Below are 15,036 nucleotides of genomic sequence, written 5' to 3'. Positions count from 1 at the left end.
CAAGCTGAGAGCTATAATGAAAAAAAAATATAATTGTACCTGTATTTCTTTCATAAGATACCGCCACTCCATCACAAGAGGGCACAAACTTCATTCATACAATGTTGAATAGACTTGACCCGCGTATTCTTTATTCCTAATTTATTTAACATCAGCCCAGGATTCATTTCTATCAAAATTAGGTTATTTTTTTTTATATGTACTGAAGTAGTGAAGATTTACCACTATGTTTCCTGTTGAGTCCAGCTTTTCTGTCGAAATATGCTACATCTTTTGTTTATTCAACGCTAATACCCTTTGATCAATGCATGCTCAAAACAAATTTATTTTCGAAACCCAATCAGCTGTTCTGGAATTGAAGTCTTTTAAATAAAGAACTAACAAATTACGACAGGCGACGGACTTCGAGCTATGACCGGTATGAGCTGCAAGTTTATTGGACATGCGAGCTTAAACCTTAGGCACAATGGAAATAGATTTTGATATATGTTGTTTTCACATATGAAATATATAGCAGGCGCTATTGCTTAGGGTCGATAAGAAATATAAAATATACATCTAAGTCCTGGTAAGGATTATCACTGGGTGATCGTCCGCTTAAAACGAGCATAATCCTTCTTAACGTCAACAGGCTATGAAAGACCTCATTATATTATCTTTATATTTACATAGCTCAAATAATACATCATGTATACTCTCACTTTTATACAATGTACCTTGCAAATTAAAAAATAATAGTTCTAGGCAAATCCATACTCAAATGTTTATAGAATTCAACTTTGGTGATTATTAACTATTAAATGGATTAAAATGATCTTATCATAACAATATGAAGCATATTAATACGCGTACCAATAGAACACCTGGCTACATACTTGCTGACAGTGTATTCGTCTAACAGACGGCGTCACTACTCATGTTCTCTCTTTGGGAAGGAATATGACATCGCGTGAACGTGACATAGATTATCTTGTCGGGTGTCGCCTAGGAAACAGAACCTGATTGTTCCACTCCCTCTTCTTTTCTTTATTCATTTTCTTTTAGAAAGGCTGGATTTCTATTCCATGAAAGTGTTTTATGTGTTTAAAGTTCGATTGTAATTAATTTTTTACACCTTGCTAATTTATGTCAAATCCACTATATCCCTTCTTATTTATAATCGGTGAACTTCGTGTCATTATCCGCGTGTATTGCATCAAAAGTTGAAAGTGAACATACGTGTTCGAAATTTAAAATTTAAAAACTTTTTATTAATGTATTTATTTGCTTTTTTCTACCTTTGCACAAAACTCTCTTCTTTCTATTGGACTGCTTTTTTGTATCATTAAATAATTCAAAAATACAAGGAAAATGTTTTAAAACCTCAGCACTCGAAAACTTAATATCCTACATAATCGTTGGAGAAAATGAGACATCGTGCTAGGTACAGAATGAAACGTAACAATTAAGTAATAAATATTTTTGGGCCACCATTTGGAAAAACTTTTGATTTCGTTTTATTTCCCCCAAATTCTCTGCATCACGATTGATATTAATTACGAATTCGCCATTGTACTTGTATCATGGCATTTCAACTACAGAATTAATGCTACAAATTAGCGGTAATAATTTTAATAAAGCATACAATCTGATATCTTCAATAAGATTCATCAGTTTGGAAATATGTGATATCAAAGTTTTACTTTCTCCACAAACAAAACAGGGGAGGGGGCTGTATCTACACCCTAGATGTAACCTATCTGATGCAGTGTGTATACGCTTCCTATTGATAGGCGAAACGTTCCAGGTCGAGTGACATAAACAATATACAATTTCGTCACATCGTTGTACAGGTAAAAATACAAATCGCTCGCTCAGCCATATAGCTTGACAAAGGGACCATTTGGTCTTGAAACGTTGAGACACGTTTAACACGTGTAAATTGTTTGTGTAGAAGTAAAACTTTGATATCATACAATTCTGATATTGTGAAAAACGGCTGAATTATGAACGACCTGTTGGCGGTATCCACGGAAAGACTTTGGAGGACACAGAAGCAATGAGTACGGGAACTGTTGCTAGCTATTGTTTCGAGGTCCAGTCAGGTCAAGGATTATATAAATAATGACTTGTGATGAATAATGATGATGAAATATGTAACTCTTATTTCATCTAATTCCATTTAGAATGTACATGAATTCATGCTTTTTCCTTCTTTTTCCGATTCCTTCGTTGATGTTACAAAAAAAATTTGTTGTAGCTACATTAAGTAATAATTTGTATGAAGTATTAATACATTGCGATGTCAAGACAAGGCAATTGATAAACCTTATGTACCATCCGTTTTGCACAATATTGCAACTCCAATATGTATAAACTACAACATAAGTTAATGAAGATAATGTTATTATATACGCTGTTTGTAAATGTCAACCAGACAATAAAGATCTTCCAACTAGCGGGGGAATCATTTGAAGAGAGTAACAAGAGTAATACTTCTTGTAAACGTGAATAAAAACATGATGTTTAACATTTGCATCAGCTTTTACAAACATATCCTTTAAAGTTCCGATAGAAAGTGTTGTTAACATTCTGAAGTTAGAAGTGTGTTTTAGGGCGTAAAGAGAGACAACTCTAGATAGTATGGAGAGGCTGTACTACCCTAGCTGTAATATAACTGGTAACCATAGAAACACGATCTTGGTCCTCCAAAAATGGCTGGTCCGCCATGTAGCACAATTTGTCTAAACGTATATCATGAACAGAAAGAAATCTCAAAAGATTGTTGTTTTGAACGTAAATATAAAAAATAGAAATTCATCTTTTTAACATTTATGATGTTTTGCAACAAATAGTTCCGTTCAAACATCCTATGCTTCACAATGCTACATCTTTGATAATATGTTTGAATTGAACTGTGTTGAATTGATGTTAAAAGATGAATCTCAACATATTTGTACCAGAATGTCATACATTTTTTTTTAATAAAATATCGATAATGTTCAAATAAACACAACCCATTTCTTGTATATTCTGAGCCAATCATATGTCTTTTACCAGTGACAAATATGCCTGACTGGACTGAGACTTATCATTGACATAAAGACCGCTTCTGTTTACACTGTTCCAATGGTCTGACCAATATGATCCGAGTGGTCAACATTGTGGTTCAGGTGAATGACGTTGATTCTGACGATTCTTGATAAAAACGTTAAATGTTGCAGTGTCACTTGCAAAATAAGACGACTTGTTCAATCAGGAAAAACAGAAATACTCCCGAGTTGTTGACATAGTGACGCAAAAGTGGTAACGGGCTTGTTTCTTGTTGCAGTATTATTTGTAAGATGAGACGACACGGTCAATCAGCACAGACAAAAATGCTCGTTGGCAAATATCCAAATGACCGATATCAATCCAATTTTCTTACACAGAAAATAGGAATTCATTTAATGTGTCAGCTCATACGTGATAAAGTCCAGGTGGGATTTTCACTGCTGATGTAGGTACCCGGCTTTTTTTATTCATGTCAGATATGACGTTTTAACAGCAGTACTAGCGTTCCTAAACGGATTCTATAAAGAGTTATTCGGTATATGAGATCATTATGTCAGGTTAAGTGTACAATCGTACAAGAATATCCAGATTCATTGTGAGCTGGTGTCATTATCTATGTTTGACATTCAACTGTGTTACAAACGTTCTTGTAACCCGGATGAGTGTGAGGAACAGTCGGCATTGAAGATTGTTTCAAAAACAGACACAGGTATTATATTTATCTGTCTGTGGTATACAAACACAAGTATTACATTAATCAGCCAGCCCAGCTCAGTTTGCACATCATGCAAGCATTGCATTGCTATCTCTAAGACAATTTTCAAATGCTATCCTCTAGTATTCATTTCCAGTACACTGCTCTTTCGTGTTGGGATATGGTAATAACATGTGTTAATTACACGTATATGCACGATCGTCGGGAACATTATACACATGATATTTCTACGGAATCAGATAAAAGGTCGGTTTGTATCCCGTGAAGCAGTTGTAGGTAGCCAGTTTATAACACATAACTAATTTTTAAAAGGCCTTTGCACCGTATGCCTCATCAACCTATCTTACATGTTGTGATACGGGTCAAGATGTCGGCCCATGCGATAAAACAACAGTACTTGGGTTACTATTGTTTACCGCATGGACCAATATCTTAACCTTGTCTTGTTTAGTATCTATGTATTATCAACCCTACGAGATGAATGACAACGTACGATGTATTCACACCTGTTCATACCATAAATACATGCATTCACTGAAGCACTCCAAGGATTTTTATAGCACGAATAGATGACACTGATGTCCGTAGGACAGACAGATGACACTGACGTTTGTAGAATGGACAGATAACACTGATGACTGTAGGACGGACAGCTGACACTGACGTCTGTAAGACGAACTGAACATACTGACGTCTGTAGGACGGACAGATGACACATATGTCTGTAGGACGGACAGAAGACACTGACGTCTGTAGAATGGACAGATACCATTAATGTGCGAAGAACACACAGTTGACACTAACGTCTGTATGACGAACAGAAGACACTGACATACAATGTATGTAGAATGGACAGATGACACTAAAGTCTGTAGAACGGACGGATGACACTGACGTATATGGGACGGACGAATGACACTGACGTATGTGGGACAGACGAATGACACTGACGTATATGGGACGGACGAATGACACTGGTGTCTGTAGGACGGACAGAAGACACTGATATATAAACGACGGACGAATGACAGTGATGCCTGTTGGAAGACAAACAATTGACACTGATGTATGTAAGACGGACGAATTGCGCTGATATTTGTAGAACGAACAGATGACACTGATGTCCGTAGAACGGCCAGAAGACACTGACGTAATTAGGACGGACAGCTGACACTGGCGCCTGTAGGACGAACAGAAGACACTGACTTCTGTAGAATGGGCAGATGACACTTAAGTCTATAGGACCGACAGATGACACTGATGTCTATATGACAGACAGAAGACACTGATATCTAAAGACGGACGCATGACATTTTTGTCTGTTGGACGACAAACAATTGACACCGATGTATGTAAGACGGACGAATTGCGCTGATATTTGTAGAACAGACAGATGACACTGATGTATGTAGAACGGACAAATTACACTTACGTCTGTAGGACGGACAGAATACACTGACTATGTAGGACGGACAGAAGACACTGATGTCTAAAGGACGGACAGATGACACAGATGTCTGTAGGACGGACAGAAGACAATGACGTATGTAGGACGGACAGATGACACTGATGTCTAAAGGACGGACAGATGACACAGATGTCTGTAGAATGGACAGAAGACACTGATATCTAAAGGACGGACGGATGACATTGATGTCTGTTGGATGACAAACAATTGACACTGATGTATGTAAGACGGACGAATTGCGCTGATATTTGTTGAACGGACAGATGGACAGATGACAATAATGTCTGTTGGACGGACAGATTACACTGATGTCTTGATAATTGTGCTTTTGGACAGACAGATTGCACTTGTGCCTTTTGCTTGATATAGTTTAGTTTGTCGAAGGATGACTATGTTGAAAAAACTTATATTATTTTGAAATATCTGCTTTTCAATGAGAAAGCACAATACAGGCGGCAAACTCAAGATAAAGAAAGAAATTTGATGAGCAAAAACAAGTCAAGGAATCAATGACAACTCACTCTAACCTTTCAAACATATGCAAAGTCCTTCTTTAATTTAATTTCTGATGAAAGTGTCGGATGCAGTCGTGGTTACAAAATCATGAACATTTTTACAAAGGCTAGAGATTGCGCTAATAGCCAAAGCAATTAGACGCGTCAGCATCATATTGGAATGAAATTAGGCATCACTTTGTTTATGTCACGTGGGGTGTTACGCGTTAAGTTGAATGGGATCGAAAGATGTCAGATAAACAATGATGACCTTAGCATTCCTTAAAATATTGGCTAAGTCATTAGAAGAAAACACAGTTATAATGGCGTTGCCGTCTGTTTTTATCGAGGAATTTGTTTATCAGGATTCACCGTGGTGTTTTCAATGATGTACTTGAAATAGCTTAAAATGCGGCGGTGTAGTCACCATATCACTCTCCCCAGCATCAGTAGCTGAATCATACACATCAACGTGAGGAGTTGATGTATGTGAGTCTGTTCACGTTTTGAAATAAAAGATTGATGAAGAAATGTGTAGAATGCTCATCAACTCCTGAAGTCTGTGAATACTATTAACGAAATTCGTTGGGACGATTTTAACTTCTAATATATTTTTGAGATCGTTTTCAACTACAGTGAACCCTATATTGAGGACTATCACTACCATCTTAAAGATACCAAAAAAGTGTTTTCTATTTAAAGGACCTGCTAGTTAAGACGTTGTGTCTGTTAAGACCGATAGTTCCCTCACTGTACCGACCTTTATAAACAGGCCTTACTATATTACTAATTCACCATTTGTTTACCATTTCTAACAGAAAGAATAAAGTTTATACTTCGGTATAGTTCATTGGTACATTGGATATAAATAACAACTTTTGCTTCGACTGCTTTCTTGTCCTTTTCATTATTGAATAAAATATGTTTAAAAAAAATCAAATAACAAAATCAGGCATGCGACTTACATAGGCTGATCTAGGTTGGAAGACGAGGAAATATTTGTATTAAAGAAAGATATTGGATGTAGAGAACTTAAATATATTTGGTAAAATGTTTTCAAAATAGCATTCCACATAATTTCGCTTTGACCATATCTTTTAAAGGTTGTTCAATTATTATGCATTGTTTATTATAATAAAATCACCAACATGTCTCCAAGCATAATATTTTAAATTACCAACCAGCATTTTCAATCGCTCACATACCTACAAGCAAACATTGCATTTGAGCGCATAGTACTGCCATCACAATAGTCTAACACGTACAAGTAAACGATGGACGGTTAGTACGGCTTAATTTAGTTATCTAAGTGTCTATCAAACTTAAGTAGAGATCCAATCTTGTCTAGTGTATTTGTGGAGGTAGCAGACACGTGAAGTTCCGGTCAATTACCTCCAACATCTGGCTTTCCGTGCTATAGGGACGTGGTAACTACAACACAGACTACCTCAGTTCAGGATATCATCAATGATAGACATTTATTTTAACAATTTGATGCCTCATGAATTTACACCAGTGTTTCTACCAGAATACAGAACATAATGGATTATTAACACACATTTTCGTGTGCGTAAATGAACGGTTTCAACCCTATAAATAAATTGTCTTCATATTAATCATAAAAAAAAAACGCGAATGAAAGTTATTTATTTTTACTTTCCTCTTTATTGAGATATCTGATGTAGACGATCTATCGAAATTTGAAATCTAAATTCTCGAGGGTTAAGATAGATCCTTGATACCGATAGCAACGATTTGTGCACTTATGCGTTTAGGACAAATTTTACATTATTAGTTCTCTACCATATCGAATTCGTTATTAAACTAGCGTCAAGCTTTGATATTCGCATTCAGCGTTCCACAGCCATCAGAAGATAAAACAGAATTGGCACGTTGATGGCTTGCAGCTTTCTTTTTTTTACCTTCTTCAGCAGTTGGCATACGAACAAGGTCCTTTATTTCAATGAAGTTTATTCATCCGCTCTTTGGCTCTGAAATTTGAGAAGAAGTTTCCTTCCTGCTCATCTGTCAAATAAATTCGCCTTTGGAATGAAAATGAATATAATATTTTTACAAAGTTGATAGCGTAATTTGAAGAGCTTTTATATATGCATTTTTGTTCTTTGGAAATCCGAGAAGCCTCGTTTTCATTTCCAAGACACCTGTAGCAATTCCATCAAATTAATAAAACTTCAACCTGTCTTTTTTTTATATTTCTCTTTCACGTTATCTGCATGATCACAATAGAAACAATGAACCGATACACATACTAGGAAGTTATTACTCGATGTAAAAGATCCGAACAAGATCAAAATTTCCTGCACAATATGGCCGTTTCGTCCATCTTAACTTCATCAATGTTACCAAATGTCAAAACGTCTAAACTGTTCCGAAACATACGCAGAAATAAAAACCTTCGATCACGTTACAAATCTTATAAATAATGTATTTCTGTTAAGATGTCGTAATAACGTAAAAGGCTGTAAGCCATTCAGAGTGGTTCTGAGGGCAAATCTTAACGCATCATGATATAAACACCAGCGTACGTATACGTTATATTAATGTTGGTGGCATTGTCTTAGTGATGTTATAGAAATACACACGAATTGAATGGAAAACGGATAAGAAAGCAGCTGGGTCTGATGTAGCTTTGATAACAGTTTGGTTTTAAAAGTTCACTAAATATGTCTTGACATCAAAACAGGTACATGTGTATGAACAAAGTAAACAAAATCAGCACTGAGGAAGATATTTCAAAAAATCATATAGGGTTTCCTTTTTAGTTGATCAAGTAAAAAGACAACAGAATATAATTTGATATTCCCTTGGACGTTTTTGTGTATCACTATGAAAGCAATACATATATATTTCTCATCTTCCAATTCAGCAGAAGATATATCTTGGCATAGGTCATTTGTCCATGACATCATAAGTACCTCTTCTTAAACAAAAATAGACACGTTTTTAGGATGCTGAAATTTTGGTAAAGAAATATAATACTCTTGCAAAATGCGTCACTTTAATGATGATTAAATTTGTTTATGCATATTACTTCGTTTCTGTTTAAAAAGGTTTGAGAGAGAGAGAGAGAGAGAGAGAGAGAGAGAGAGAGAGAGAGAGGAGGAGGAGGGGGAGAGTGTCAACAAAACCTATAAATCAGAAACCCTTGAAACAAAGGAGAATGAGACTTAGTGTTCCAGAAGGACAAACGCCTTCTGTTTCATGAACGACAACCACCATCGAAATTTAGGTCGATTCAAGTAATGTCACATATTTCATGGCTAAAATACGAAATAACAAGACAGACTAATGAGCATAATCAAAAACATCAACCATCATATCAAACAATGAAATATCATATTCCCTAATGTGATCGTGATAGCTACCATAAAACCTGTCCACAGTGTACACCAACATGCATTTGGAAACCCTATGTCGCAAGCTTGTCAGCAGTCAACACCTTTAACGGAAATCGTGATATTTGGAGAAAGCATTGATTACCACTTCGACTGCAACATGTAAACACCGAATGTTGAGATCCAGCAATGTCACTGTCGAGAAAGGGAAAGTTCACGATGAGAAAATCGAAACCTTCACGCTTATCTTACAGCTAAGTAAACTTTGTAATCAACTAAGGGCTGATCTGATATAGATCTCAACATTCTTACGAGGGCCTACACATATAACCATACATCTCAAGCAAAATTACATTACATAACCTATTGTTAAGGTATATCTGTAGTTTCATTACCAAACATGGCAGCTCTTAGAATGTGTAAAATATACCTAATATGATGACAGCAATGGACATCGATGTCAGATTCAAACTAAAATGACGTCGGCAGTAAGTAGTGACGCAGTATTCATGTAAACACTGTAAATCACGTGATATGTGAGGACGACTCCCGGGGCCTGATAAGCTGTCTCCATGAGCATGTTTAATAAATAAAAAACAAATCTATAAGGAAATTACGACATGCAGATAACATCACATACTCGAGTAAGGTATCTGGTACGGTAAAGGAAACGTTTTATACCAAATTGTTGAACTGCCTTGATGGTCACTTCTGGCTATTTCCTTTTTATTTTCGTGCTATACTTGCATCTTGACACACCTTGCTTTTCTGACCTGACTTTCTATGACTTTACTGAATCGATTGTCACTTCCGAAAAAAAGGGTTGGGGAGTTCAGCCTCGCAAAGTCTCGCCAAAGGCGTAAATGTAAGGTGGATGACGGTCAACGTGGATCTATTAAAATTGAATCAATAAATGAGGTGTATTGGGAGCCACAACACCTAATTAACTTCATTTAACTTCCTTATTTGTCTGTCAAGACTTATTAATTTACTATAAATTCACACAGAAATATAATACCCATGTCAACCTAAAACAAAATCAAAGATTGTTTTGTAACATGATACATAACATGCAAAATATGTTTTCATAATTTACATTTTTTTAACAAAGTTTCAAAATCTGTTCGTGTTCTTTCTGTTCTATGTAATCCCGGTAACTTTTAAGACTGATCCAGTGCCTTTTTTAGTATATTATTTAAGATGTGTTGGAGGGAATCATCTGCTACACTACCTAACCTTTACGTTCCTTAATTCCATTATCGGTCGTCTACCTGTTGCTGTCTGCCATTGTTTCTTGCCCGATGATTCACACTTCTGCGTTTTGATTGGTCAAAATGCCATTCGCAAAGGATATTCCCTGTCGCTATTTTTAGTCGAGGTTACCGGATTGTATTGTTGACAATTCTCGCGCGGGTGATTGCGAGTCGCAGCTGGTCAGCATCGCATTTTGTAATAAAACCTGAGCGTGGTATCGGCCAATCACAGCGAAGCAGAAACTCGTTATATAATAAAATAAGTCATTTATAGTTTCAGATGGTTTTTTGTTTTATTTTTGATATCTTTGTTTGTAACTGTTTCTTTAGCATTGGAATACTTACCTTGGAATTTGATGTCAATAGTGGTATTTCTAGAAGGTTCCTGGCGTTTAGACATACATAACAATAAGAATGCATCAAGGGAAACCAATGTTCTTAAAAGTAAATATTATTACACATGTGGTTTAAATAGAGTATTACATTATCTGATGTCATCGATTGAAGCTAATAGAAGTTAACCCCTTGGAGGACGGGAATTGTGATATATGATGATGTATAACTTGTGACAGCCTTGAAGTGGATTTAAAGGCGAACATTTGCTAGTTTTATTAGTGTTAAGCGTGGTGTCTTTATACATCTATAAAACAATTAATTTTATTGATTTTTTTTTCCCAAACATAAACGTTTTCTACATATGTAATAGTCCGTTCTCTTAAAATGTACATAGATAAGATGTAGCAAGATTATACCATGCGTTATATCACTTCTTACTGTAATAATGAAAAAGCATCTCAAAATTTGATAAGAACGTCAGGCATGCTGTCAACAGTAAACCCTGTATCAAATATATTTATCCAGGAAATAAGATGGCTTAGTTTTTTATCACAGAGAATTTTTTACGCTTTAAATCGTTTCATGTTTAAATCTCCAGATCCCTGATCACCGCCGATAGCGAGTGGTACGACGTTGTTTTATTGGGCCGTTAGAAGATGTCTGCTGGTTTAACTTAATTATCTTTCTATCCGACTTCCGGAAACACTTTCTTGAAAGAATTTGATCAAATGAAATCGTGTGATTTATTTTCGAATCGTAAATTTCATTCCCAAATATTTTTATTTGAGATTACGAAACATCTAGTTTGAAGTAAAGGCGAAACTGTGTCTAGATGCTACATTACAATTTATAATCCATAATGACCAACCTATAGTTTGTGTCCCGTGTTTTATAAACGTAACTAGTGGCACCATGTTAATGTGTAACAGCTAGTCAGACTGTGCTGCGATAGTATCTATAGTTAGTGTGTGTTACCGATAGTATCTATAGTTAGTGTGTGTTACCGATATTATCTACAGTTAGTGTGTGTTACCGATATTATCTATAGTTAGTGTGTGTTACCGATAGTATCTATAGTTAGTGTGTGTTACCGATAGTATCTATAGTTAGTGTGTGTTACTCGGTAGTATCTATAGTTAGTGTGTGTTACTCGGTAGGTTTGGAGAAAGAATAGGCCTGCTGTGTCCCAAAACACGTCATAAAAGGCGACTAATGTGGGAGCCCCTTCAAATCGGGGACCTTTCTTCTGCTAAGGAGACATTGAAAATACCACAATTGATCTGTTTACCCATTGTATAATTTTGGATCTTCTTTTTGTTTCCTAGTGCCTTGCTTACCAATACTTGATCACGTTTTCAGTGTTGAGCGTGCGCCAAAGTGGAGTAGGCAATTCATGGGTTCTGTCCCCTGGCCGGGGCATACTGAAGTCCTTAAAAAATGGTACATTTAGTTGTTATTTCTTGCTTAACATTCAGCATTTATGGTTATCGTAACATCTGGTTCACCCGTTGTCAGTTTAAGGTGGCCGGATGGAATACTGTACTAGGTGCCTTCGTAACAGTTATTTAAGTGAGCTAACACTCTAAAGTTTGCATCAGATCCGCGCTATCACAGAATCACAGATAGGCAATTTGCAAATACATCAACATACACTACCTCCAGTATACATACACACGAACGCATACATTACAAACATAAAAGCACGTCCTTAAATCCCAAAACCCAACCAAACTATCTACTACATGTATGTTACAATACAATTTATAGGCAATGGGTCGTGTTACTAAAAAATCTATAGCTAGAGGACAGTATTACTATATTTACTATAGACGGAGGATGATACTACTATACAAACTAAACATAGAGGATAGTGTTACAATGTTCACTAGAGCTAGAGAACAGTGTTACTATGATCACTATAGCTAGTGGACAGTGTTACTATGTTTACTATGGCTAGTGGACAGTGTTAATATGTTCCCGGTAGCTAGTGGACAGTTTTACTTTGTTTACTATAGCGAGTGGGCAGTGTTACTATGTTCCCCATAGCTAGTGGACAGTTTTACTTTGTTTACTATAGCGAGTGGACAGTGTTACGATGTTCACTACAGCTAGTGGACAATGTTACTTTGTTCACTATAGCTAGTGTATAGTTTTACTTTGTTTACTATAGCGAGTGGGCAGTGTTACTATGTTCATTATAGCTAGTGGACAGTTTTACTTTGTTTACTATAGCGAGTGGGCAGTGTTACTATGTTCCCTGTAGCTAGTGGACAGGGTTACTATGTTTACTATGGCTAGTGGACAGTATTACTATATTTACTATAGACGGAGGATGATACTACTATACCAACTAAACATAGAGGATAGTGTTACACTGCTCCCTAGAGCTACAGACCAGTGTCACTACGACCACTATAGCTAGTGGACCGTGTTACTATGTTCATCAGAGCTAGTGGACAGTATTACTATATTTACTATAGACGGAGGATGATACTACTATACCAACTAAACATAGAGGATAGTGTTACAATGTCCACTAGAGCTAGAGAACAGTGTAACTATGATCACTATAGCTAGTGCACAGTGTTACTATGTTCCATATAGCTAGTGAACAGTGCTACTTTTCAACTGTATCTAGTGGACAGTATTACTACGTTCCCTGTAGCTAGTGGTCAGTGTTACTATGTTAACTATAGTTGTGAACAGTGTTACTTTGTTCACCATAGCTAATCGACAGTGTTACTATGATCACTATGGCTAGTGGACAGTGTTAATATGTTCCCTGTAGCTAGTGGACAGTTTTACTTTGTTTACTATAGCGAGTGCACAGTGTTACTATGATCACTATGGCTAGTGGACAGTGTTACGATGTTCACTACAGCTAGTGGACAATGTTACTTTGTTCACTATAGCTAGAGGACAGTATTACTATGTTCACCATAGCTAGTGGACAGAGTTAATATGTTCACTATTGCTAATGGCCAGTATTAATATGTTCCCTGTAGCTAGTGGTCAGTGTTACTATGTTGACTATAGCTAGTGGATAGTGTTACTATGTTCCCTGTAGCTAGTGGTCAGTGTTACTATGTTGACCATAGTTAGTGGACAGTGTTAGTATGTTCCCTGTAGCTAGTGGTCAGTGTTACTATGTTGACCATAGTTAGTGGACAGTGTTACGATGTTCACTACAGCTAGTGGACAATGTTATTATGTTAACTATAGCTAGTGGAGAGTTTTACTATGTTAACTATACCTAGAGAAAGGTGTCACTATGTTAACTATACCTAGAGAAAGGTGTCACTATGTTAACTATAGTCTAGTGGACAGTGTTAGTATGTTCCCTGTAGCTAGTGGACAGTATTACTACGTTCCCTGTAGCTAGTGGTCAGTGTTACTATGTTTACTATGGCTAGTGGACAGTATTACTACGTTCCCTGTAGCTAGTGGTCAGTGTTACTATGTTCATCAGAGCTAGTGGACAGTATTACTATATTTACTATAGACGGAGGATGATACTACTATACCAACTAAACATAGAGGATAGTGTTACAATGTTCACTAGAGCTAGAGAACAGGGTTACTATGATCACTATGGCTAGTGGACAGTATTACTACGTTCCCTGTAGCTAGTGGTCAGTGTTACTATGTTCAACATAGCTAGTGGACAGAGTTAATATGTTCACTATAGTTAGTGGACAGTGTTACGATGTTCACTACAGCTAGTGGACAATGTTACTTTGTTCACCATAGCTAATCGACAGTGTTACTATGTTCCCTGTAGCTAGTGGACACTGTTACTATGTTAACTATACCTAGAGAAAGGTGTCACTATGTTAACTATAGTCTAGTGGACAGTGTTACGATGTTCACTACAGCGAGTGGACAATGTTAATATGTTCACCATAGCTAATCGACAGTGTTACTATGGTCACTATAGCTAGTGTATAGTTTTACTTTGTTTACTAGAGCGGGTGGACAGTGGTACTATGTTTACTATAGCTAGTGGATAGTGTTACTATGTTCATTCTAGGTAGGGGACAGTGTAAATATGTTCCCTATAGTTAGTGGACAGTGTTAGTATGTTCCCTGTAGCTAGTGGTCAGTGTTACTATGTTGACTATAGCTAGTGGAGAGTTTTACTATGTTAACTATACCTAGAGAAAGGTGTCACTATGTTAACTATACCTAGAGAAAGGTGTCACTATGTTAACTATACCTAGAGAAAGGTGTCACTATGTTAACTATACCTAGAGAAAGGTGTCACTATGTTAACTATAGTCTAGTGGACAGTGTTACTCTGTTCACTATAGCTAGAGGACAGTATTACTATATTTACTATAGACGGAGGATGATACTACTATACCAACTAAACATAGAGGAT

The sequence above is a fragment of the Mizuhopecten yessoensis genome, unplaced genomic scaffold (genome assembly GCF_002113885.1).
Source record: "Mizuhopecten yessoensis strain PY_sf001 unplaced genomic scaffold, ASM211388v2 scaffold2091, whole genome shotgun sequence".
NCBI lineage: Eukaryota > Metazoa > Mollusca > Bivalvia > Pectinida > Pectinidae > Mizuhopecten > Mizuhopecten yessoensis.
This window is presented reverse-complemented; position numbering follows the sequence as displayed.